Below are 24038 nucleotides of genomic sequence, written 5' to 3' on the forward strand. Positions count from 1 at the left end.
AAGATTTGTCTTGCAGAAAAATACAGGCGAGGAAACCCCTTGCCCCAGAAAGCCTGGGTACTGCTGCTGCTAAGATGAAGCAGTATCCTGTGAATATTCTGATTTCTCTGGAATATCCCCACATTCGTTTGATGTCTCTGATCATTCATGTTGATAAAAGCAAAGATGCTTTAAAAGACATGAGTTCCCCAAAGTAAAATCTGTTAGAGGGAAAGAAGGGTGGGGAGGGCTGGGGGGAACACAAGATCATCAAGCCATTTTGATGAGGACCTCAGCAGGTCTATAGAAAGTGAAAACGTGTTTTTCTCATTCCCTTGACCAACGACAGACAGACGCTAATTTCTGGTCTCCAAAAGCCCCAAATTAAACACCTCTATGTCAGGCAATGGTCATTTTTGGATGTACTTTCTTAAACACCAAACAAACTCTAACTTGTGCTGCGGAAGTTAGTGCTTAATGCCAGGAAGCCAAGACTGAGATTCATAGGAACGCTCCACGGACTCCTACAGAGTACAGTACTACAGATTTACCCCAAGCTGCTGACAGCAAAATATACCCCCACATTTGTAATAGTCCTCATCTTTGCTTCATCTTGTCAAATGCATTCTTTATAGTAGCAAGCCCTAGCCCATCCATTTATCCGTTAAACACTTGGCCTGACCTACGGTTGCTAGAAATTAAAAAGAAACAATTCTTGATAGTTTGCAGAGCAAGCTACACATCCTCACGCTGTGGCATGTTACAACATGCATCCTTTTTGAAAGGGATCTACTGGAATTCGGCCTGTGAGGGAAGTCTCAGCTCCTAGCATGGGCTGGAGTCAGCAACAGGGGAAGAAAATGTATGAATGCATACATTTCTGAGCAGACGGGAGCATGTCTCCTTGTTCAGAGCCTCTCCTACCAGTGGCAGTTGTAGGAAAGCTGATGAAAACACATGTATGTATAAAATATCGGTCAAGGCTTCCTCTTTACTTAATAGCCAGGGGATGAAACGAACAATGCTAGTACGTGGGCAGGTCCAGTGAATGGAAGTATGAAGATCAGATGGCAGCTCTGAGCACTGCTACTGTTAGACCTAGGCAACAGTAAATGCAGTTCAGGCAGCAAAGGTCACTCCTGACTTGAAGCTATACTGGTGGGTTTGAGTGGAACTGGTCTAGGGGAATAAACCTTTCAATGGAAGAAATAGTGCTATAATATAGGATTTTCATTAACATGGGGCAAAGGTTTTACTTCATTGGGAAAGGGAAGATTCCAGCCAAGGCATATCCTTCCCTTGCTGCCTTTGACTTTCCTACCACTACTGGCATGCAGGTTGAAGTTTCTACCTGCTGCCCTTTGGATACAAATATGAAGCAGGTAAGGTCAAATCATGCCTTTCCATACAGACCTCTGTTGGAGGGCAAGAAGCCCTGAGTTTTACCTTGCCAAGCTGCTTTGGAGTCATCCCATCTCTGAGAGGCTGCCTGATGCTGCAGGCAGGGTTCGTGGATGTTCAAAAGTCCACGGTAAAATCCCATCTCAGGATATGCAAGAGGTCCGGTGCCTCTAGGTAGCTCTTCAAGCCCTCATAGGATCACAGCCGCGCTTTCACTACTGCAGCTGTGCTTGGAGAAATCCATTCCTTCAGCTAGGCTCACAGAGCAGGAGAGAGCCTGGAGGGAGGGGGTATATTTAAACAAATAGGTGCTTTAATACAGCCAGGATGTTTTGCAGGATAGCAGTCATGTCCTCCTTAGGTGGGTCAGGAATAGCTGGAAACGGTAGACAGGTGGTTGTTTTTTTCCTGGATCATGGCTGTAAAGGGATCCTGAGTAGGTGCCTGTAGGGAGCCTAGCACACCTTACAAGGACAGCTGGTTTTTGCCTAACTACAGCCAACAGGAAGCATGGACTCTAGTCTTTCGGGGCACCTGGTAAAGTGGGAAGTGACTGCAGGTGCGAAGGGAAGGCTGAAACTTAGGCAGTTGTGGCATGTAGGACACGTCTACAGTGAGCTTTTTGCAGCTGCCAGACCAGCTTCGTGGTGAGTGCTAGCAGGGAGAAGGAACTGATTTTTTTTTACTGGAGTCTCAATTTAATTTGCTATGAACAAGAGCTGCAACATGGGATAACTCCTGTGACTGGCCTACCCAGAGCTTTTCCATCTTCTCTGTCTCTTAGCAGTACAGTACATTCTGGGGAGGGGTCTAAACGGACACATCGTTTAGCTACTTTGTGCATTAGGAATCAATTCCTGCTCTCCCAAATGAGTGATACTCATCATCAAGAAGTAAACCCATGTTGCTTTTGGATGAATGCCAACTGCTGTGCCCATTCTCCGTCTGCGTCTTCATTTGCGGCTGTCTCAGAAGATGGCAATACTGTCATATAGGGCTTCTAAGTATTGTGTTTGCAAGTAGGAAAGGTTTACAAGCAACTAAGCATATTCAGAAACCTGAAAAACGTTAGCCCTGTGGGATCTTGCCTACCCCTCAGGAATATTAATTGCTATTTAATTGTTTGCATCCCAAAATGTTTTGTGCCCAACTGAAAATGGCAAGAGTAGTTTATCTTTGTGTTGGGAGGGCTCAAGCCCACCTTCAAGTTGGCTTGTCTTTTCGCGTGGAGGTGGAGGTGAGCTCAGTGGCCGAGCTAGCCCACCAGCCTGCCTGTAGCATGAGTTTACAGAGTTCAGTCACAGCGTGCTTTATCTAGAATCAAATCTGTTTCAAAGCAAACGAGTTAATTACTGGGCACAAAAGTGCAGGAACTGCTGACTACGAAAGTTTCTTGGGAAGCTACAGACTGGAAACTGAAAGTGGACAGAAGAGCATGGACAGTGTATCTAAACTATTACATCATATCGGCGGACAGAAATGTGCTGGCGTGTCCTTACCCCTTAGTCTATCCGGTGTTCTGACCCGGGTTTTATCAGAGGCTACACTCTTCTTCTCTGTGGTAGTAACACAAAAACTATCCCAAACCCCATTGATGCCCAGCACCGTTTGTGTAAGATGACTCATAGCTACTCCATCAGAAGCACCACCTCGTCTCTCTCCATATGGCAGCTGTTAAAGCTGGTCCTGGCTATGGACCAGCTAGTGTAACGTGTTCCATTTGGCCCTGGTCAAGAGCAAATGGTGAAACCTCAGTGGGAAAAAAAGAACTGGCCACCAAATTGGAAGTGCCAAGCATGACATTTCATGGCATTTGTGTCCATTGTAACATGTGGCATGAAAATAAAAGTAAACACATTAAAAATAAAGGAGAACATGATAAATATGGGTTAAAGAAAGCTTAACACCTTGCTCTGTCCATGCTGGCATCTGTTCAGGGAGATCACTGCTTATGCTGACTGCAGTTAGATTAGCCTGGTTGCCTGCAGGTTGCTGTCACTGAGGTTTTTCTTCCTGTCTGGCTTTGCCATTCCTATGACAAGGAGAAGTACAGAGATCCCAGACTTGTATGGGACCAAATGAGATTTCCTTGGTTAAATCTACTGGGAGTGGAAACATTAACATCGGGTGACACCGACGTTGATACTTGCAGCGTGGACTCTCTAAATTCCCAGTCTCTGTAGTAGGAGCTGAATAAGTCACAGGACCTGAGTGAATGCAGAGAGCTCCATGAAGATGAGAGTAATCCTTCCATTGAAAAAAGAGGTGTTATTGTGTTTAAGGCTTTGACTGAGGACCTAGAGGGTTTGGGTTCGGTTTTTGAGTCTAGCATACATGTCTTGCATGATCTCAGTCAAGTCACTTTGCCTCAGCTCAACAAAAGGACCAAAGTGCCTAAGGCAGGATCAAAGCCGAGGTGCTCAGACTCTGTGCTCAGCTGGCACCTAACTCCAGAGTTGTCTGAAGCACCTAAGTCCTGCCAGTTCTGAACAGATCAGCACGTAGTTCCCTGGGTGCTCACAGGCGAGCTGTGTCTCTGCCTCTTTTGCTTGAGGACTTTGATCCAGTAGGTTTGCCAAAGGCTTGACTATAGGACTGTCATGCTTATGCAGGATGCAGTGGTGGCTACCTTATAAAATGCAGCCAGAGAAGTGGCTGCCATCACATCTTTCCCATTTATACAGTCTTTCACTAGCTAGAGCACTCACTTAAGAAGTGGGTGAGCCAGACTCCACTCCCTCTTCAGCCTGAGAGGGCTCATTCCCTCACCTCCCACCTCCCTCAGGCTAGAGGCTATTCTGGGATGGGTTGTGGGTGGCCCTTCCTCACCCCTCCTGTAGCAGCTGTCATAGCTCCCATTATTAGACACCGAACTCCCCATGCACTGTACATGGAGCCCTGGGTGCGGACTCATAGCTATGGGTCCCACAGCTGGGGCCAGGTGCCTGAAAACTAGGTGCTGTGCGGCTGAACTTTGTAGTGTGTGCATCTCTCTGTGGGTTTGGCCTAAGTCTTGATCTCTCCATTCCCTGGCTGTAAAACCATGGTAATAATACTACTAATGTCACTGCAGTGCCGTGCGGATAAGTGTTCCAGAGACAGGAGGTACTCTTACAGCCAGGAGCTCATGAAGTACCTGAGGCTCCCACTGCCATTTGGCGTAAGCAGCATGGCAGCAAGCTTGCAAAAACAGTAATACCTCATACAACAAGCAAAATAAGTCTGGGAGGTCACTGAGTCTACTAATTCTGTTATCATCCGCATGACTGTAAATACAGGATAACATCAGTGTGAGTCAGGGTGCCCAGCACCTACTGAAGCATTTTTGTAATTAACACTACTGTATGGTCATGGACCCCTGGGAGACAATAGAAAGTGCTTATATTTAGTGAAAGTGCCTAAGATTTTGTAGATCTGGGCAAAACTGGCTTTTGCGAATCTGGATAAATCATGTAGATCTCTTCCTGAGACTGCGATCCCATTAATATTACATATTTGACACCTTTCCTATGCCAGGTTCTTCTCAAAAACCTTCTCCTCTTTTTCCAGTGAGTGGCTTGTGCCAGCAACACTCTGATGGCATTCATACCTCCCAACTGCATTGAAGACAGAGCCAAAGCAGACAGGCGCAGAGAGAGGGAGAAGTACAACAGACAGTGGGGGAAAAGGCAATGGAGATGGGAAGGGCAACCACAGAGTTGCTTGCTCCTATCAGCTGGGAAAGAGGGGACTCTGAGCACCTCATTACTGTATATTCATAGATGCAGGACTACCAGCCCTGCCAATAATAATTTACCTATTAGGAGATTGACTGACCTTTCCCATTATACAGCCTGTTTTCAGTTGCCAAACTTGAACCATTTTAATCTGACATTTCCCTGGCTAAATGCCTGTGTTAGGCTGAGGCATTCTGTTTATATGTTAGCAAAAATGGTTCAGCTGTTTCACAGAAAAAGGGTTTTTGGGGGGGTGGGAAATATTAATGGCAACTTTTTTTTCTTTAGAGTTCTAGTGCCCTCATGCACCGGAGCAGGGACTTGACATCTGCACAGCAATCAATCTGCCTGAATCTGGCCAAGTTATAAGTTATTTGTTAAATCTGCTTCAGAGAGACTTGCAAGAGCCCAGCAGCTAAAATCTCCCAAGTTCCTATCTTTTCAATCCTCTCACAGCTCCTGCTAGCCAGACTGCACACACTATCCCCACACAGCAACTGAGCATACTGAAGCCCACAGGTACAAAGTGGCTAGCTTATACCTGTACAGGCTGCTCCCAGCTATATCAGGCTAGAGTGGGGCCAGACACCAGGGCTGAGAGCAGGGAGCCTGTGGAAAAATACCTTGGGATCACTTCAAGACTGTATCATCATAAGGCTTACGCAAAAGGGGCCCATGTTAAAATTGTATAGGCAACCCGAACTCAGGCATTTCCTACCTTTTGAGCGAACCTTAGTGATGCTCTACTAATGGAGGCTTTTTTGTGTGTAAATCTTTGGTGTTATCTTCACACAAACTGGCAATAAAATCATAAAATGAAGTGTAATTCACCCCTGTTGCCATTTCTGTGTAGTCTGTACGTAGACGCTTTTTTTCTGGATTAAGAGCCTCTTATTTCAGTGTTAACGTAAACTGGTTTAAAAAAAAAAAGCCCACAACCAAAAGCATGAATGGTCTATTATGTTGGCGAAGGTGTGAATTACATCCAATTTCAAATTGTCAGTGCCTGCTTGCATATAGATCAGCTCGTACTGAGCAGCATTATTCTATAGTGCAGAATATCCAGGAGGGATGAGCTGTGTCATAATCACTAGTGTGCCATTACACACACACGCGCACACAAGCCCATTTTGTTTGAAAAAGGTAAAATGCACTTTTGATCTTTTCCTTTTCCAGGACCAGGGGCCTCTGTTTAACAGCTGGAAAATCCACGCCTTGTTTCTGTATGCAAGGAATTGACAGCATGCAAACGTGGAACGGAGCAAAGGCACCACGCTCGTTAGCACGTCCAGCAGGGCTTGGAACGGTTTCAGTTGCCCCCCCCACCCGCCCTACTTCCAGCACTATTAGACTATACCAACACTGCTTGCCTAGGCAAGGGAGCAATGGGAAATAAGAGCCCATGATATCTCTGTGCGAGCCACCTAATTCTTAGGGCAAGGTGCATGAGAGAAAGCTGATCAGGGGCTGATTAGAAAGTGGTGTATGGACAGACCATGGACTTTCCCTTCAGTTTTAGCTGTGCCAAGATAGCAGGGTATGGAGGGCATAGACTTAAAGTCAATCATTATCTCCTCTTGCACTGCAAGGGGGCAGTGGGAAGGGAAGTGCTCTTCAGAGGATGTCTCTGAGTCACAGGACCTCACCCCTTGTGATGTCTAACAGTCCAATCTAGCCCTTAATAACTAACCTATGCAAAAAGACAAAGAGTTATGTGTGGACAGCTTCCTTAGGTCACAGGATCCCATGTAAACTCCATGCCAGGAAAAGCAGAATAACATTCTGCAATGACAGCTACTGGAGGCTGAGCTGTTTGGCACTATTCGTACTTCAGCTTAGCCTTGGAAAGGATGTATTATTTAATCAGTGGCTCTCAGGGAATTTCTGCTTACCAAGGGAGGCACATAGCAAATTATTTTATTCAGTACAGAGAGGCTACTAAAGGGAAACCCTTTTGACACAGAAAATTGCCCAAGAGGATATTACTTGCGGGGGGGGGGGGAACCTTTGTCTGCTACTTTGGGGAGGCAGCAAGCAGAAGCTGGAGAAAGGAAAAAGATCTCGCTTTGGTTGTTTATATCTGAGGTTTGAGAGACCCGGCACGAGCAGACAAAGGCTGTTCTGTGATACCCAGTGTGGGAAAAGTGTCAGTGACGATTCCACTAACTTGGGGTTATTAAATCAATGTCATCTCCCTCCTCTGGCTATGCTGAGCAGGGGCTGGACCATTCAAGATGTGAATTCCATTACGTGAAGAGCCGCTGCTCCTAAAGAGACCCATTCTGCCACCCGCTCACCCCCCGCAGCATCCACCACAGACCGGAGTGCTGCTTAGACGGAGGAAGGAAGCCTGAATGTGGGTCTCCAGATGATAGAACTGATCCCAGAGTCAGTACAGAAACACTCCTAGTTTGTGCACGTGTCAATCCTCTATGGATGCAGACTCCTGTTACTTTCCAAGATCCATCCTTAAATACCGCACATTAGATGACTTTGTAGCAGGAAATCCTACAATTTTCATAGCAGCCAACAGACATTGGGGGTGTTTGCTAGATTGGACCCTGACTGCAGGACTGAGCTGCATTGCTAGTTCCACTGGGGAACAAAGTAACAACTCAGCCAGGAAAATAGCCAGGCAATATTAATTACTGCCGGGTGGGGGCAGGGATCCATACTGGAGGAAAGCCAGAAAAAAAATATACATCCATTTGTTAACACACATTTCAGCTCTGTTTTATGCTTCATCTTTGTCATTCAGGACAAAGCATGCATGCGCATTTCTGTGTCCCTCCCAGATCCAAGGCGGCTTTCTCACACCAGTTAGAGTTTCAGCGGCTAGACAGCCTGGGGGTTGCGAGCTCGGATTGTAGACAAACGGGTGACTGTAGCTTTCAAGAGCCCCGACAGACATTCCTCCTCACCCTTACTTTTGGTTCTTCCTTGCAAAACCAGTAGTCCCACCCAGTGATTTATCTGTTATGTTCGAAGAACAAGGAAGCCATGCAAAGGTCTGAATGCTGCAGACAGAGGAGGGGGAGGAAATGCGCAGTGCAGTGTCGTACGTCTAGCAAACGAACATGCAGAGCAACGGAGGGGGAAAAAAGAGCCAGGCAATGAAGAAAAAACTTTCCCTTGGCTAGGGAAGTTTGGAGGCAGAGCTCACAAGGGGCCTTCAGCTCCTTTACGCATCAGGGGGATCAGTGGGACAGAGCTCAGTGCTTTAGGTTGAACGGAGCTCATTTCAGGAGAGGAGTGGCTGGTTGACGTCCTCCAGGGAAGTCTAACAAGTAGAGAGAGCAAAGCAGCCTCAGAGGCCTCCTTAAAGGGAGCTGAGGAGCCAAAGGGGCGGGCCCAGAGGCAGGGAGGGAGGGGGCGTGGCCCCCAGTTAATTCATTAAAATGTGTCGGAGAGCGTGGGAAAGACGGGAGCTTTTCTTCCCAGCGCAGAGACCCAGCAAAAGGAGAGAGAGAGAGAGAGAGAGAGGATAGCGATCAAACTACAAACACCCTCCGCTCACTGCAAGCAGAGAGGAAGCACAAGGCCGTGCTCAGGAACTGCCGCAGACAGTCACTAGGCAGGACCGGCCTTTTGGCTTCACCTTCCCCGTGAATCCGGCCTGAGAGCAGCAAAAATGACACAAATCCATCAAAAGCAGGAGCCTGCAAACAAACCAGTTGTGAATTTCTGAGGGTGGGGAGAGGTGGGATGAGGCCTGCTGCCTTGGCACAGAGGGAGAGGCCGGGAGCAGAGCTTTCTGGCCTTGTTCTTGGCTTCTGGTTTTGTCCCTTATGGTTTAGAAGTCTCTGCATTTAAACAAGAAAGAAAGGGGAAAAATAGTTCAAATATCATTAGTTGCAGGAAACAGACCCAGATGCCTGACAAGCTCTGGCAGTTTGCATCCCTATAATAAAAACGGAGAGGGATGGAGACACAGCCAGTGGGGGTGGGAGAAAGAACCTGACTAGCTGCTGGCCAGGGATTGAGAAAGCCCTGGCCTTCCCCGCCAGGTACTGAGTGCTCTCAGCATTCATTGGTTTCAATGGGAACTGAAGGTACAAAGCACAGTGCAGGAGAGGGTCCTAAACATCCTTACTCCACAGGTCAGGTTTACAGAGTACGTAACCGGTCCCTGCTGCTGTACGAAGCAATCCTCTAACAACTCTGCGGGGAGGTGGAGGGTGCTACATCAATCCCCTTTCTAGTGGGAGCACCGTGACACAAGCCACCTCAAGGGACAGACCTCTGGAAGTGGAGATGGCATGGGCAGTTATTAGTACTAAAAGGTTTGGTCCTCCATATCCCTTCCTGACCTCCAACGCCCCAGGGGAGTGGATGGGTCCTGTCAGTGGAGTAAAAACTACTCCCTTGAGGCAGGATCTTCAGGATGGCTCACTTGCTTCAGTAAAAGATTCCAGGGCTGGGCACGCAAACACCCCTTGGCGTTGGGGCCATGGAGATTTAGGCCCCAAATCAGAACAATGAAACCTGTGATTAAGTCCACTGCAGTTCAAGGCAGAACTCAAGTATGTGCTTATGTCCCATTGACTTCAGTAGGACTGCAGCGCCTTAAGAGCTCAGGCCTTAAGTTAGCAGGTACATGGAGAGACCAGACAGCATGAAGCAAGGGCATATCAGGAAGCTGGCCTGCTTTAGGGACCTGAAAGAGGAGTGGGGAAGCTCACTTTAAAGCAGTGCTGCCCAGCAAAGCTTGACACCCCTTCTTTCAGACCCGCTGGTAATCACCCCTTGAGGTACAGGGCTGGGGAAGGAGGCAGGGACAGTCTTGACCTTGAATTTCCTGTTTTGTGACAGGTCCAAACAGCAGCTGATGTTGTTCAGCTGTGCAGTGCAAACCACATTTCAGCATCTCAGTGTAGCAGGAAGTTAGAAATTGCAAATGCCTAAATGCCTCTGGAATCTATGAAGAGTCTCTTTAAAATACAGGTCCTGATCCTAAAATGATGTAAGCACAAATGTAAGGTAACCCTCTTCCGCTGAGCTTGGTGGGACTACTTACATGCACTTAACTTGCTGCACTTTATGAGACTGAAGAATAGGAATCTCCTGATTCTGCAATTCGATTTATGTGGGTAGACAGTGAGGTTCACAAGGGATCTTTTGGGGGCTGCATTGACTTGGGCTGGTTGGACAGGTCCAGAGTTGAGTGCAGGGCCAATCCAGGTGGCACAAGGCCCAGTCCTGTGTACAGAAATGCCAGCTCTTAGTTTTCACTCAAAACTACCACTGAAAAATACTAGAGCAATTCTTCTGTTTGCAAAGAATGCAGAAAGACCGTGATAGGTCAGGGTCCATTTAACACTATGGATCCTGTTTGAAATCTCTGCATTTTTCCTGTGAATCAGATTTGCCCGCCCATGCTGAGGCACCCTGCGCCTTAGCCAGCTGCTCCGCAGTGTGTGGAGATGGGGGCAGCCCTGGTCTGGCCGCTCCCCCTTCTCCACATGCCCTTCTCCACATCTCCGTGGCTGGCTGGTGTGCAGGGTGCCTCAGTGTGAGCCCTGCACTGAGACATCCTGCGCCCCAGTCAGCCCCCACCCACCCACCCACCCACCCCCGGGTCCTCTGCCAACCCGGACTGCTCTGCCTGGGCTCTGTTTGGTGTGCAAGAATACATTCCAAAGCAATTTGCTCCAAAGTTTTTTACTCCCGGAAGCACATTCAAACAGTGTACTCAGAAACAAAAAAGCCCAGAGCAATAAGCTCCAGAGTTTCTTGTTCGCAATTAATTGCACATGTAGACGTGCCCACTGGCAGTCAAACCAAGTGGCAAATTGATACTGGAGACTCAGTGCCACATTCACTCTAAATGGAGTCCCCTCGGATCAGCCTTCGAGGTGGGAGGAGCTTGCACTTCCTTTGCCGTAGCCTGCTCTCTGGATGAATGAAGGCCTGACAAGACAGACTCTGTTTCCAGCCCTGAAGCGGATGTCGCTAACTGGGGGTGGGGCAGGAGTTGAACACTGAATTCATCTTTTGAAAACCCTCAGCTGTGACCCCAAATAAAGGAAGCAACATTTTGACAGTAAACACGATGCCTTTGCCCAGTGCTCTGAGTCCAGAGACAAATCCCAGGGATAACTGAAGTTGTTGCTTCATGGACTTGGTTCTTAACCATGGCATTAGTGTCTCATCTCTCTGCCGCTCTGCTTCAGTTCAAGCCACAAAGTCACACCATGGAAAGCTAAGCTGATTTCTCTCTGAGCCAGTCAAATATGCAGCAGGGTTTCCGATCCAGATTACACCAGGAAGGAAGTTTGCTCGGAAGGGGATGGGGATAAGGTGGGGGAGAAGGGAGGGAAGCACATTCCTGGCTGATGAGGAACAATGTTTATATGTTCATTTGTAAACTAAAGTTAGCCTGAGTGCCAAACACCTTGTCCCCATCAAACTCATAAGGACATTTGAGAAACACACCAGAGGGGAAATGAGACTCAAACAATCAAGCAGCATGCAATTTCTCAGTGTTTGCACTTCCTCTAGGCTAGTTTGGTTCATCGAAGAAAGGAGCCCGGCCGAGAGCTCTGACACAGAATATCAACAAGGCAGTGTCACTGCTACCAGAGCTTAGTACTCACACAAATCAGGACTGTGAACCCTACCCCAGGCACCCATGAGGCACAGTGATTTTCAAGGCAACCTGAGTCAGCATGTGCACCGTAGAGCGCTTCAAACCGCTGGCTGCTAAACAGCAAGCTAGTCTTAACCATACAGTCTCATTGGAATAAAACCAGCCCCACCAAGCAGCAGGTGTGTGATAAAGCAAGCTCAGTACTCAGCATACTTCAGAGAGGAAGCCTGGTCAAGTGGGTGGAGCACAGGGCTGGGACTCGGAGGACACCAGGTGTCTTCTCAAGTAGCAGAATATCCTCTGGTATAACATTACCCATTTCTGCGCCTTGGATTCCCCACCTAGGAAAAGCAGCAGGATCTTGCCTACTTACCTCCTAGGACCTAGGGCATTGTGAGGCTTTATTCACCTTTTCACCCAACCCAGAACTAGACAGTAGGACTCTTTGCCACAAGTCCTAGAGGGCAAAACCATAAGAGGCTTTAATACAGGACTACAAACTTGAGTGGATAAAAAGAAGGTACTGAAAGCTAACGGTAAATAACAAAAGGTAAAACAAGGGCTTTTCGTAGAGACCAACTCCAAAAAGGACCATTATGATCATTATTCTGATCTCCAACACAGTACAGAGGAAAAATCTCACCCTTCTGAGGGACAGAAACCTCCTCGCTTCAGGGATTTAGCTGACCTCTAAATAGCATGTCCTTGCGTGTGTGTTTGAGTGTGTGGGGGGTGGGCGATTACATGGAAAGTCCTCAAGGAGAGATGTCATGATTACCCAGTACAGGGTCCTTGATCTTTCCTCCTGGTCCTGCTCATTGTATGAGGCAGGATTCTGGACTAGATGGACCAGAAAAATCCAGCCTGAATGTTGCTTTGGCCCCATGTTATAAAATGCTTTGAGATCTTTGTATAGAGGATTCTGCTGGGCGTTATCATTGTTAATAATTCCATTGCCAAGTGGACATGGATAAGGGAAGGCAAACTATACATATTAACCAAAGCTTTTACAAAGGGTCTTGGATGGAAAACATTCTCAGGTCAGAGCCTGAAATGCCCACACAATGATATCTCTGCCTTACGCCTGACCCACAAACCTGTCTCAGGCACTTCGATTCCACCTAATGCTTTTATTTATGAGATACATTTGAATCAGTTGTCTGGGCTGCCCTCCGAACAGACGACCAAATAGCACCATAAAAGATGAAGGGCTCATTTCTGCACTAATAAATGTTAAACATTAGTACAGGAGCAACAATGGCCTTAAAAAAAAAGGCAACCGAACAGGAAAACAATACCTTGGTCTGATTAAAACACTGGGTTTATTTCTCTTTGATGTTTCTCCTCCATTCAAACCTGGACAATTTATTACTTCCTGGATGGTGCTCAAGGCCAGTTCAGCTTACAGCTTGGCTTTGAATTCAGCTTTGTGACTAGAGATAATCTTGGCCTGATGATTATATCTCCAGCGTTGCCTCCTTTGTGCAACAGCAAGGTGGAGCTGGTGTCTGGAAGGGGCCCACTACAGGCAGTGGGAGAAGTGCTTGCTCTGGGAGCAAGGAAGCAAGGCTGCTGAGCTAGGTACATTACTAAGGGCCTGCTGAAGACTCATTGACACCAGCTAAAACCTCTCAGTGGGCTTTGAATCAGATCATTACCATTTTTTTTCCCTTCCCTCCAGTGGAAGCCTTTGGGGAGGAGAATGACCTACTTAAAATGTAGTCATTGAGGGATTGGCTAGGGACAGACATTACACATAAACCAACACAAGATTTAAGTGACTAGAAACTGGTTTAAACCTGTAACAGAACATGATGTTCAGTGTACATAAACCAGTTTGAAAATGGCTGAAACCGGTTTACAGATAAACCTGGTTGAATAGATTATCAGATTTAACTAATTTGGGTCAAACCAGAATATAAAATGTCTGTCCCAGACCCCTTGCTGGTTTAAGATTAAACCAGACACCCCCAGCATCCCAACATGCTCTGCTGGGATGAGCTGGGGCTGTCTGTTCCATAGAACAGGGCTGGCCTCTCCCCTCTACTCCCTGGCCAGCAGCTCCGGCAGAGACTGAAGACATAGCAGGTCCTGCCTAGTTTCCCCCTGGCTTCCCCCCCCCTCCTCTCACTGCTTAAGCAGGAATCCCCACTTCCTTCCCTCCCTCCCATCGCCCACAGCACGGACCCCAGCCCCACAGACCCTAGGTATGTGGTATGTTAGCTAATGTCTGAGAGGTGTGTGTGTGTCTCTCTCCAATTTCACTGGGACAGGCAGACAGAACAGTGTCTGCTTAGGGCTTTTTGGAGCAAATCAACAGGTCAGCTGGTAATGTCCCTCCATTCCTTCCTGGGAAAAAGCTGTTTAAGAAGAGTTGAACTAAATGAGAGAGGCATTTGTTTTGCTGATGGGCTGATAATCACTGTGTTATCAGCCCCCTGCTGGCTCCCTGCTTGCCTGTCAGGTTTGCAGACAGTATGAAGAAGCAGGGAGAAGGAGATTGAAAAACTCAGTATCATCAACAGATGCATGCACTGAACACATACCCTCCTTTGCCTCAGAGTGCTAGCCTGGGGCTGGGGGCTGGCAACGTTCCCACCCTTGAGCAGCAAGCAGGGAAAAGCCTGGGATGGTGCAGGCAGGCATCCCTAATCAGAGTGTCTTGTTGGGGCCTGGCCATGCTCCCCTCAGCTGAAGCACCTCTGGAAGGGAAGGGAGAGGCTGCTTTAGCACCCCCTGCCCTCCCCTCAGGCCCCCTAGCCCCGGCTTCCTACCTCTGAGCCACTTGAGGCATGTGCCTGAATTTCCTCAGTCCAGAGAAAATGTTTGTCCAGTGACAAACCAGTTTAAGGATGCCTAGCCAGGTTAGACTAACCCAGCATGCAAGGATTGAATCAGTTAAGGCTTGGGTGAAGTCTTTTTGAATGTCTGTCCCCAGCCCTAAATCTATGAATTCTTCCCTTCATGGGCTGTGGAGAGAACAGAGAGCCCTGTACTGGCCTCAACATGCCCCTAGCAGTAGTTGCTTTGTATTAAAACCAAGATTGTAATTCAATGGAATGCATCAGGGCTGCAGCCAGGCTCCTGTGGGAGTCAGGGAGGAAGTTTTTCCCCTGATGCACAATTGGCTTTATGTAGTCTGGTTTTTTTTTTAAGTTTTCCTCACTTTCCTCTGGAGCACCTGGCATAGTCCATAGCTGGAAAAAGGCACCTCGTGGGATGGAGGAGGCAGTCTGGAGAATCCTCTCTCTCAGGTGTCTGGCTGGTGTGTCTTGCTTATGTCTTGCTTATGTGCTTGGTGTCACACCAACTGCCAGGATCACCACAGTTTGGAATAAAATGATTTGGTCAAATCCGAGTTATTGGACCTACCATGAGGGTAGCTGGAAGGTATCTATTACAACAGACTAGATGATTTAATAGCCCCTCTGGCCCTATATGCTGTGAAACAATGGAAAAGGATACGGCATTCCAGTGGTGTGGGGCCCTGCTGAGGGATAGAGCCATGCTGGCCCTTCATTACCATTGTCCAGTGCAGTGATTGATAACCTTTCCCCCTGGAATGACCCACCTTGGCTCAGAGGCAACTGGGCGCTAGGACAGGCCAATACAGCCAATGCTTCTCCCTGCAGTAACATGAGGAGACCACCGACAGCTGAGGCCCCTCGCTGCCGAATGCTGCTAAAACCCCACATCCGCAGGCCAGATCCAAGGGCTTTGTGGGCCAGACCCACCCTGAGGCTGTAGGATTCCAATCCCAGTCTCATGTCCTAAATGGCCTTAATCCAGACTCCCACCTGGTCAGCCTCGCCAGGGTCCCTGGAAGAACACCGCTGAAGGTGGACACAAGGGATCCTGTTCTCATGAACACTGGTATAAAAGTCTGAAGTGACTGCAGTAAGAGTAAAGGACACCTCCAGCTCCCATCAACATATGGCCCTGTTTATCCTCCCTCCATCTCCCTGCCCCCCAAAATCCACTCACTGAAGCTAATGAGAAAGATGAATAGCATTTACTCCTGCAATTACACAGCCAGCCTGCCAAGACAGCTCTCAGCATTTCCCAAGACAGAATTCCCTCTGGGAATTTTACTTCCCTCTCCTCATGCCCTCACACAGCCAAGGTCTTGTCTGCAGGAAACTAGGTTCCCAGCTCTTAGAGATGCACATGCCTGCACACTGCACTGGGCCGGATGCTGGGTCTGTGACTGGCAGTCCCTTCTCAAAGGCTTTGCTTTGTTACAATGGAGGAGGGGGGTAGAAGGATATGCGGGGAGGGGTGTAGCTGAGGACTGGCCTACAAACAAGCTGGCACCAAAATGCCAACACCTGTGTCGAGTTGCACTTTTAGGTAGGGGCTTTGCTGGTATAGCACAGGCTGCCCAGCTGCAAGTGAGTAAGTACCCAGGCTTTCCAGTGAAAGCTGAACCATCTCTGCTGATGCCTTTGACACAGACTCCATTGTTTTGGGGGCTTCAGCCTGCTAAACTAAAAGCTACTTTGGGCTGGGGGGGGTCCATTGCACTCTCACCTCTAACGGGAGTATTAAATGCACCCTTACTTATTTCAGTGTGTCTGTATGTGTGGCCACTCTGACTCTGGAATTCAAGTGCCCCATTTCATTTCCATGGGATTCACTTGCCTCCTGTTTCCGTGTGGGGGAGCCTGCAGGAAGACTGGCCTGCAAAGGCCTAGGATTTTGGTGATGTGCTAATTTTGCTGGTGCTTCCTGCCTTTACCCAGGGTCTGTTGGTTAGACTCCAGGGCAGGGGCTGTCTGTTCTGTGTTTGTACAGATCCTAGGACAATGAGGCTCCGTACTTAGTTGATACCCAGGCCCTGACTGACAATAAGGTGGACCAGCCCCCAAGTACTGAGGAAACACAGTGACTGGCAAGTAACCATTTACCATAACCAGTTGCAGAGATGCAGAGCAGGAAGGCCTTCGGCTAACACAAAGAGTCCAAGCAGGCACTCAGCCTTGACCTGTCCGGCTCAGGCTAGGAGATGCCATTAAAGACTGTCCTGCTGGGCATGAATTGCACCAGCACCCACTCCACATAGCCGATGACTCATGCTGACCTGCTGAACAACGTTCAAACCCCAGCAAACTGCCTCTTTCCTGTGGGAAGCTGTCTTGCTTAAGCTCTTGCCTGAAGGACCAGCTTTGCAGGGCTGGAAACCACAAGCAGAGTTCACTGTGCAGGTTCTTCCTCACCCTGATACAGCCACAACCTGCCCTTCGGTCATAGGGGAGAATAATGCACTGACCAAACCCTGCAAGGCAGCGCTTGAGTCTGGTTCAAAGGCATTGCTCTTGGACAGCACTGGCTCCACGAGTCACTTCTATGCTCTGTGTGGAGGCTAGCAAGAAACAAGGCCAGCCCTGGGGAGCAGACACCAGCATGAGCACAGCTCTTTTCCTACCTCCTTTTGGAGGCCACTTGCAAGAAACTGGGGAAGGAGATGGAGGGCTCCTCTCAGCAAGCAGCCACACAGCACCACAGAAACGCAAGGAGAGCTACTTCCCGATCAGCAGTAAAGCCAAGGGAGGCCCATTTGCTACTAACTCCTCTTCAGGGAACAGCAGAGAGGAGACAAATATACACGCACCCAGCTAGGAGAGAAGGGCAAGGTCCCTTCTACAATATGGCAGTTGAGTGAGTCCTGGTGTTAATCCGATCTGTCCAAACAGTGGCACAAGATAAGCCAGGCTTTTCCTAACTTTGCTCTGCTGTTGCAGCGATCAGACTAGAGTCAGTGGGACTGGCAGAGGAAGGAAGCAATGCCCCTGTGCCATTCTCCCAGGCAACTGAGTTATTCCAAGTGGGTGCTGGCATGTATTGCCTTCCCCTGGCCTCCCCGAGTTCTTCTGGACACATGGTGCGTTCCCTCACGGACACCAAGGAGAACTTCAGAGAAGGGGATGTCTCATGATAATGTCTCATCATACAGATCCTTTCATGCCAAAGCCCCCACCTCCCCACCAAGTGCTATCCAAGGATGACACCCAGAAATGCATATTATGTGTAAGGATTGCTTCACTCACCGTCTGAAATGGAGCCGTCTCTGGGAGGAATGTGGGAGCTACTGAACAATGCACAGCAATGCTCATCTGCAGGGAAATCTTAGGGAGATTGAATGAAACAACACAAGGGGGAATTCAGTCAAAACACTGTGCTTTGCAATTCTCCTGTTATAAAAAGTGCCGTGAGGTATTTCATCAGCACTAGTCAGGGCCTGGATATGACAATCACTGTGAAGATGGCCCTTAAGAAGTCTGCCTTCAACAATACTGACTTAAAGCAACAAGTCCTTCCTGTGCTATTAGCAACATTGCCCTGCAGCACGGAGGGGTGTTGCTCAGAGACCAGCAATGGGTGTTATAAGGGGTGTATGGACATTTAGAATTAAGGTTGTTTTAACCTGTATTTTCCAAGCTTTGAAAGCCAAACCCTGAATGAGAAAAAAACAAGCAATCCTGCCACCTTCCAAATCCACCATATGAGGTTAAAGGCTTTTGTGTCTAATCCCGATTATGTGCAGCCCACATTTTGGGAAACAAAGTAGTACAATCATTACTGCAACTTCTTTTCAATATGCTTTGAATGTACAATAATTACTATGGACCTTTAAAGTATTATTCCTGGTGTTTGAATCCCACTGAAAGGACTGCAGCAGTTCAGGTGTCAGCTACTGCTTCAGACACTCTACAAATTCAGGCAGACAATGGTATAATGGATACACTTGGGTGATATTGTGACTGTTTCCATTACAATCAGAGCAAACCAAATGCTGAGACTCTGGAGATTAGCTAAGACATCTGTCCGTGCCCACCTGGCTTGGCTAGACCTTTGCAGGCCTTGGAGGCGACCACACCCACCCCTGGGAAACACTGGCTTAAAACACTTCCATGGCCATAGATCATTTTCAGTTTCCTAGTTTTCCCTTGCCTTCACAGCTTAGTTTTGGCAGCATGCTCATTTCCCTGGCAGAGAGCAATTTTTTCTGTTAACACTTCACCAACGCCAGTTGAGCCATTTTCAAGTACTGAAAAAAAATGCTGTGACTTGCTGCTCTCATGCCCCACCGAGGGTGATGGCAAGGTGACGGGCCCCATGGCCCCGTTGAGCAGCATAGCCTCACCTGTGGAGAGTCTCATTGCCTTAAGGACTGCTCGGGGCTGAAAGCCAGGCACATGCTGAAGTTCTGTGCTGGATCGCGACTGCCGTCCTTCAGTTGTCCTTGTGCCTGTTGGTGGTCGGATTTGACTTGCTCTTCAAAAATGTGCTTCACGCATGCAACAACCACCTTTGCTTTGTCATTTCCTGACTTCTTGGTGATTCATTGAACATCCTTTCAATACCGTTGTTTTGGATGGAATGAGAAATACATGTCTCTGCTTCACCTCTAAAGAGACTTAAATCTACAGTGGGAAAATAAATATTGTGGTTCTTTTATTGGCTACAAAGGGGGAACAAAATGGCACTCTGCCCCTCTGTCTGTCTTCCTTGCCCTCCGACCTTAACTTATAGTCATAGGACCTGCACATGTTGCAAGGTCCAAGAAACTTAACTAATGACAATCTCAGGGCCTGGAGGGTAGTTCTGTGGCATATCTGCCTTGACCCACCTCTAGGGTCCTGTTGATAGGGGTTTAATTCAGCTGCATGCAATCTGGCTGTTCCTAAAACTAGGAAGTGCCCTTTAACTCACCTTTTTTTTTTTTTTTCAGCAACAAAGCTCAGGGCAGGGGTAGGTTTGAACTACACAGACCCTCTGGACAGACTGAATCAGAGGGGAGCCTTTATTTATTTCAATGAACACAGACAAACTATAGCCATAAGGCTGCTGTGGTGAAGGCACACCAGCTTCTATAGCCAAGAGCACACAAGGGAAGAATACGGCTAGCAGTGTACCCACCTGCTTTTGACTCCCAACCCAAACAACCAGGGGCCTGTTCAGCTGCTGAATTGACTGGGGACCTGTGTCAAAGGCTGCCTGAAGTAGGGCTTGAACTCACATCTCTGGAATCAGAGTAAGAGGTCTTAACTTCTAGGGCAGCACTCCCACATGGGCTGGGTGTCAGGTAGGGAATTAAGTGCAGGTCTTTTAGGTAAGCTTTTACAACGACCGTCTCTTCACAGGCCCTAGGTATGTTTGGTAAGTGCAGACATTTGCTCTGGTCTCCGTGACCAAAGCTCTTCCTGTGATGCCAGTTATTTGCCAGGGGGCTGCACCCCACCAGCAGGGGTGCTTCATCAAGCTGAAAGGACTCCTGAAGATCCAGAATTTGAGTCTTCTGGTTGCAAGTCTCTACAGACACAGAAGCTTGGATTCTCTCCTGGAGATCAAAGAGAAATGGTTTGCTTCACTGCTGGAGTGGAAATCTGATCTTAAACACAGCCCTGCCAGCCCTGGAAATATCACTGCTGCATGGAGATCCTGAACAATGGGGCTTCTTTGTCATAACAAGGGCAATTGAACCATCAGCTGTTAATGCCTTTGGAAGTGTCAAGGAGTTTGCTGAGTGGAAAAAACAGAGTTCCTATATTCTACTGGAGAGATTGAAACTGCAGAGTAGAAAGGGCTCCCTTTCCAGGTCAGTGGTACTAAGCCCCAGCCAGGCCCTTAAACAAGGAAGAATAAATGAAGCAGAGCAATTAAGTGCAGGTCATTTGGGGGCCTGGCAGGAAAAGAGTCGGCTGCCACTTTCCAGATGGCTCTGGGATTTGGGGGAAGACTGGTCGCCCCCAGTCCAGGCTCTTAAAAGATAGAGGAAAAAAAGCAAGAGAGCAAGCCCTGAGAGTTAGTGTGGCCTGAATGCCTGGAGCAGAAAAAGCAAGTCTTGGATTTCAGCACACAGCCCGCGCAGGAATTCCTTTGGCCCGTGAATGTCACACTTCAGCCAGGAGCCCCTCAGGCCCTGTTAGCAATAACATCAGTGCCTGAAAGTTAACTGGGATTAGGAGAGGATTTCTGCAAATGCTGCCTCCATAAAAGAGGGTGGAGCTTTTCCAGCCCAGCCTGGCTGGGGGAGGCACAAAGGCAGGAGTGCCATAATGCTGAGAGCAACAGGCATTCAGCTCTTGCTTGCCTTGCTCCGGTGGCTGTCTTCCATTGAAGTGGCTGGCACCGCTCGTGCTCCTGTCACCAGGAACCTCCCGCTGATGCTTTGGGTTCTGGAGGAGGAAGCTGGGTTACAAGTGGCAGGGCTGTGCTCCTCCTCTTCGCTCACTCCTGTGTCAGGGAGGAGGCCTGCCAGGTGGCATCCTCAAGCTCTCAAGATCTCGTCTCAGCATTGCAGGTGCCATCTGTGGTTCTTGGCTTGGCTCCCCCCTCCCTCACATCATCTGAATCTAGAGCACATTTGTTTCACATCAGATCACCACCCAGCCCCTCAATCTGTTCTCGCCACAGTTGGCTGCAGTTTTGTTGAGACTCTTCCCCTCGGCTTGCAGGATAGGCCACCGCTCTTCTCAAATGCCCAAAGCTCGGGGCATGCTCTGCCCCAGCTCAACGGCCCAGCACTGCTCATGAGCTGCAAACATGCTTGCTCCGGAGCGCCTGGGGAAGAGGGACTGAGCTCTCACTCCAGCAGGAAGTCCCGCCTGGGGAGAGCTCAGGCAGGCTTTGCAGTTCTCAAGCAGCGTGACAAACCCAGGGGCCACTGGGTGGAAGGAGTTCTGCTGCTCGGTGCCGGGGGGTGTTGTAATGAGGATGGAGGTTTCAGTCCGGCTGTCGGCACCACAGCAGCCACCCAGCAGCATTCAGCAGTGATCAGGTTTAAGGCTGGAGTCTGGGCACTGATTCAAAGCACATCACACACCCTTTTGCACCCTCCCAAGAACAACACCAGCTTAATTGGGGCAGCCAAGCACTGCTTGGTAAGCAGAACAGCTCTCCCTCAGCCTCCCCTCTGCGGTCCATAGGGGCCTGTTAGTTGGTGGCCCTGAATCTGTACATTATGAGCATTCAGATAAGGTTAAGGAGGTTCTTGGTGTCAGTGGGCACTTCTCAGCCTTCTGCTGCCCACAGCCCTGGATGAAACGCAGCATGGCTTGTGTGGCTGAACTGGTGAGTGGGGGAAGGTCAGATGCCAGAAACCAGGAGGAGGCTTCCATCTGGTTTAATGCTGGCCCAGCTATCAGCTGCTGAGCAATAGGCCAGTGGTGACGACTGTCTGGTCTGGGCATCAATGCTGGCACCCTAGGGTCACTAGGAAGGTAGCCAAGGCCAGAGATGCTGGGCTGACCCCCACGGTCCAACCCATGGAGGTGAAAGAGGGGAAGCTCCTCAGTGGCTTTCACAGCCTTGCCCAGCTCAGCTTTCCCCTCCGAGATGTGGGTCCAGTGGGACTGGAGGCACCTCCTCCCTTACCAGCGCTGCTGAGCAATGTGGTGGTTAAGGGAGCATGCCAAGCCACCCACGCTCAGCTGAACATGGCCACTCTCCACCTGCTCATGGGCGGGTGGCCAGCACCATTTTGGAGGCAAATTCTTGCACAAAGCACCTGGGCTCTTATTTAATGCTGCCCTCCTCCAAATACTTCTCTATGTCCTGAGCAGCCTCCCACAAGCACTCCAGCTGTAACTGCCTACTCTGCATGTGCCTGCAGGTAAGGGGCTGCTGCACTCTGCAGGTAGCTGGCTGTGGGCTTCACTAGGAAGATTTGCAGGACTTACTAAAGTCTTGATGACTTTCCTCACTCCAGAGCTCAGCTTCTCTCTGCTTGTGCAGCTCTTCAACTGTGCCAGACTAGAGAAGGATCGGTAAGACCCCATAGGCCTGTTTGGTATATTTGGGACAACACAGCTCTGGACATGCACCCCTTGCTGTGTGGGAGCAGTGGGATGCCTTTTGGGTGCATGGTCTCTGTGGTGAAAGAGTTGGTCAGTAGTTGACATCAGTACCTGAGGATCCAAGGAACTGAGCCCCCGGGGCTGTGATAGGAGGCACAAGGAGCTTCGAGTATCTCTCTTCAACCAGGTACCAAAAACCACACCACACCACCAGGCAGAATGCGGGTGAGCCTGGCAGCTGGAGGGGAAGCCACAGCCCCTGTTCTTCTAGCGGCTGAGTGTGAAGTGTGGGCTCATTATCCCTTAGGAACTCACAGTGGAGGGGGAAGATTTCATGGGGCCTGCCCTTAAATTCAGGTAGAATCAGGCCTCATTTGGCACTGACTCAGCTTTCCCTACCATCACTCCTCCCATTTGCACCACTGCTGCTACTCAATGAGAAATAAGACGGGGGCTTGTTGGTTGCACCTGACAGTGCCCTTTTCCTTCCTTACAGACCCACTGCCTGCGTGGGAGGAATACAGCCAAATCCTACTCAGGGAGAAGAAACTCAGTCACAGCTGGGTTTTTGATTTGTGAAGCCCAGTTAGGGAAGATTGGCAAAAATTCCCAGGGGGATGTACCATGGGGCGGAGAGGTTTCCTGCTGACTGTTGCCCTTCTGTCTCTGCTGAGGGTTAGGATGCAGAGCAGAGACCAAGTCTTCCTTGAGGACTCACTTTGCTGGATGCCCTCAGACTCACAGACCTGTTTCTGCCCACACAGAGCAGCCCAGGTCTGTTTTGCACATTTGCCAGCACAACACCCATCAGCTGGCTGTGAAGAGGTGCAATTCCTGCCTGTCTTGCCTGAGTTAGTAAAAGCCCACAGCAGAGAGGCAGTTACACTAGCCACGCCAAACTTTTACTGATATAACTTGGTTTGCTCCTGAGGGACGGATTTACTACACCAGTGCTCGTCACAGTTGTGCACAGGACTTTGGGTGAAGAAGGCTCTGCTCCCTTTCAGATGAACCAAGCAAGGGCATGGTGCTGGCCATTTGGGAATGGGGTCCTTTGCCAGGAAGGGCCTGGGTGTTGCTTCTGCCGTAGGACATCTTGGGCAGACACCCAGCACCCAACAAGCTCACTCCAGGCATGTCTATACTGCATCTGTAGCACCCCTAAGAGTGCCATCGAGAACCAGGTCCCACCCCCCCGCTGAAGCTCTACAGGTTCCAAGCCCTGAAGTGAGTCAATTGAGGGTGATGCCTGCTGCTACTTTCAAGCCTCAAATATGGCTGCAAGCAGAGCTTGAGATGTGGAGAGTGGTAGCAAGGGCTCAAAGACCCCAGCAGCTCAGGCCTGGGAGGAGGCAGCAAGGCTCAGCACCTGCCAGGAGGTGTCATGGCAGCAAAGTTCCTCCAGTACTCACTCTGGCTGCATTCACAGTGGTGGTGACTGGTGCTCTGAGGGGTCCGCTCTATCCATGGGAGAGCTCGGATGCCAGGAGCTCCTGGAGGGAGGAGTGGAAAGGGTTCAGTAGATGGCTAGGGAGAGATATTCTTGTCTTAGCA

General features: G+C 49.1%; 1 long non-coding RNA gene across 2 annotated transcripts; it reads right to left on the minus strand.

Moving 5' to 3' along the window:
• Positions 1–7591: 7591 nt before the first annotated feature.
• On the minus strand, positions 7592–23969 carry LOC149855527 (uncharacterized). 2 transcript variants are annotated; one of them, XR_016438535.1, is made up of 3 exons: positions 23897–23969; positions 10114–10295; positions 7592–8899 (listed from the first exon to the last, which is right to left on the minus strand). It is a non-coding gene; the product is annotated as an uncharacterized LOC149855527 (long non-coding RNA). The 2 variants fall into 2 exon arrangements; XR_016438536.1 differs by lacking the exon at positions 23897–23969 and adding an exon at positions 17733–17867.
• Positions 23970–24038: the final 69 nt, after the last annotated feature.

This window comes from Crocodylus siamensis, chromosome 11 (genome assembly GCF_052110815.1).
Source record: "Crocodylus siamensis isolate JL-2025a chromosome 11, ASM5211081v1, whole genome shotgun sequence".
Classification (NCBI taxonomy): domain Eukaryota; kingdom Metazoa; phylum Chordata; order Crocodylia; family Crocodylidae; genus Crocodylus; species Crocodylus siamensis.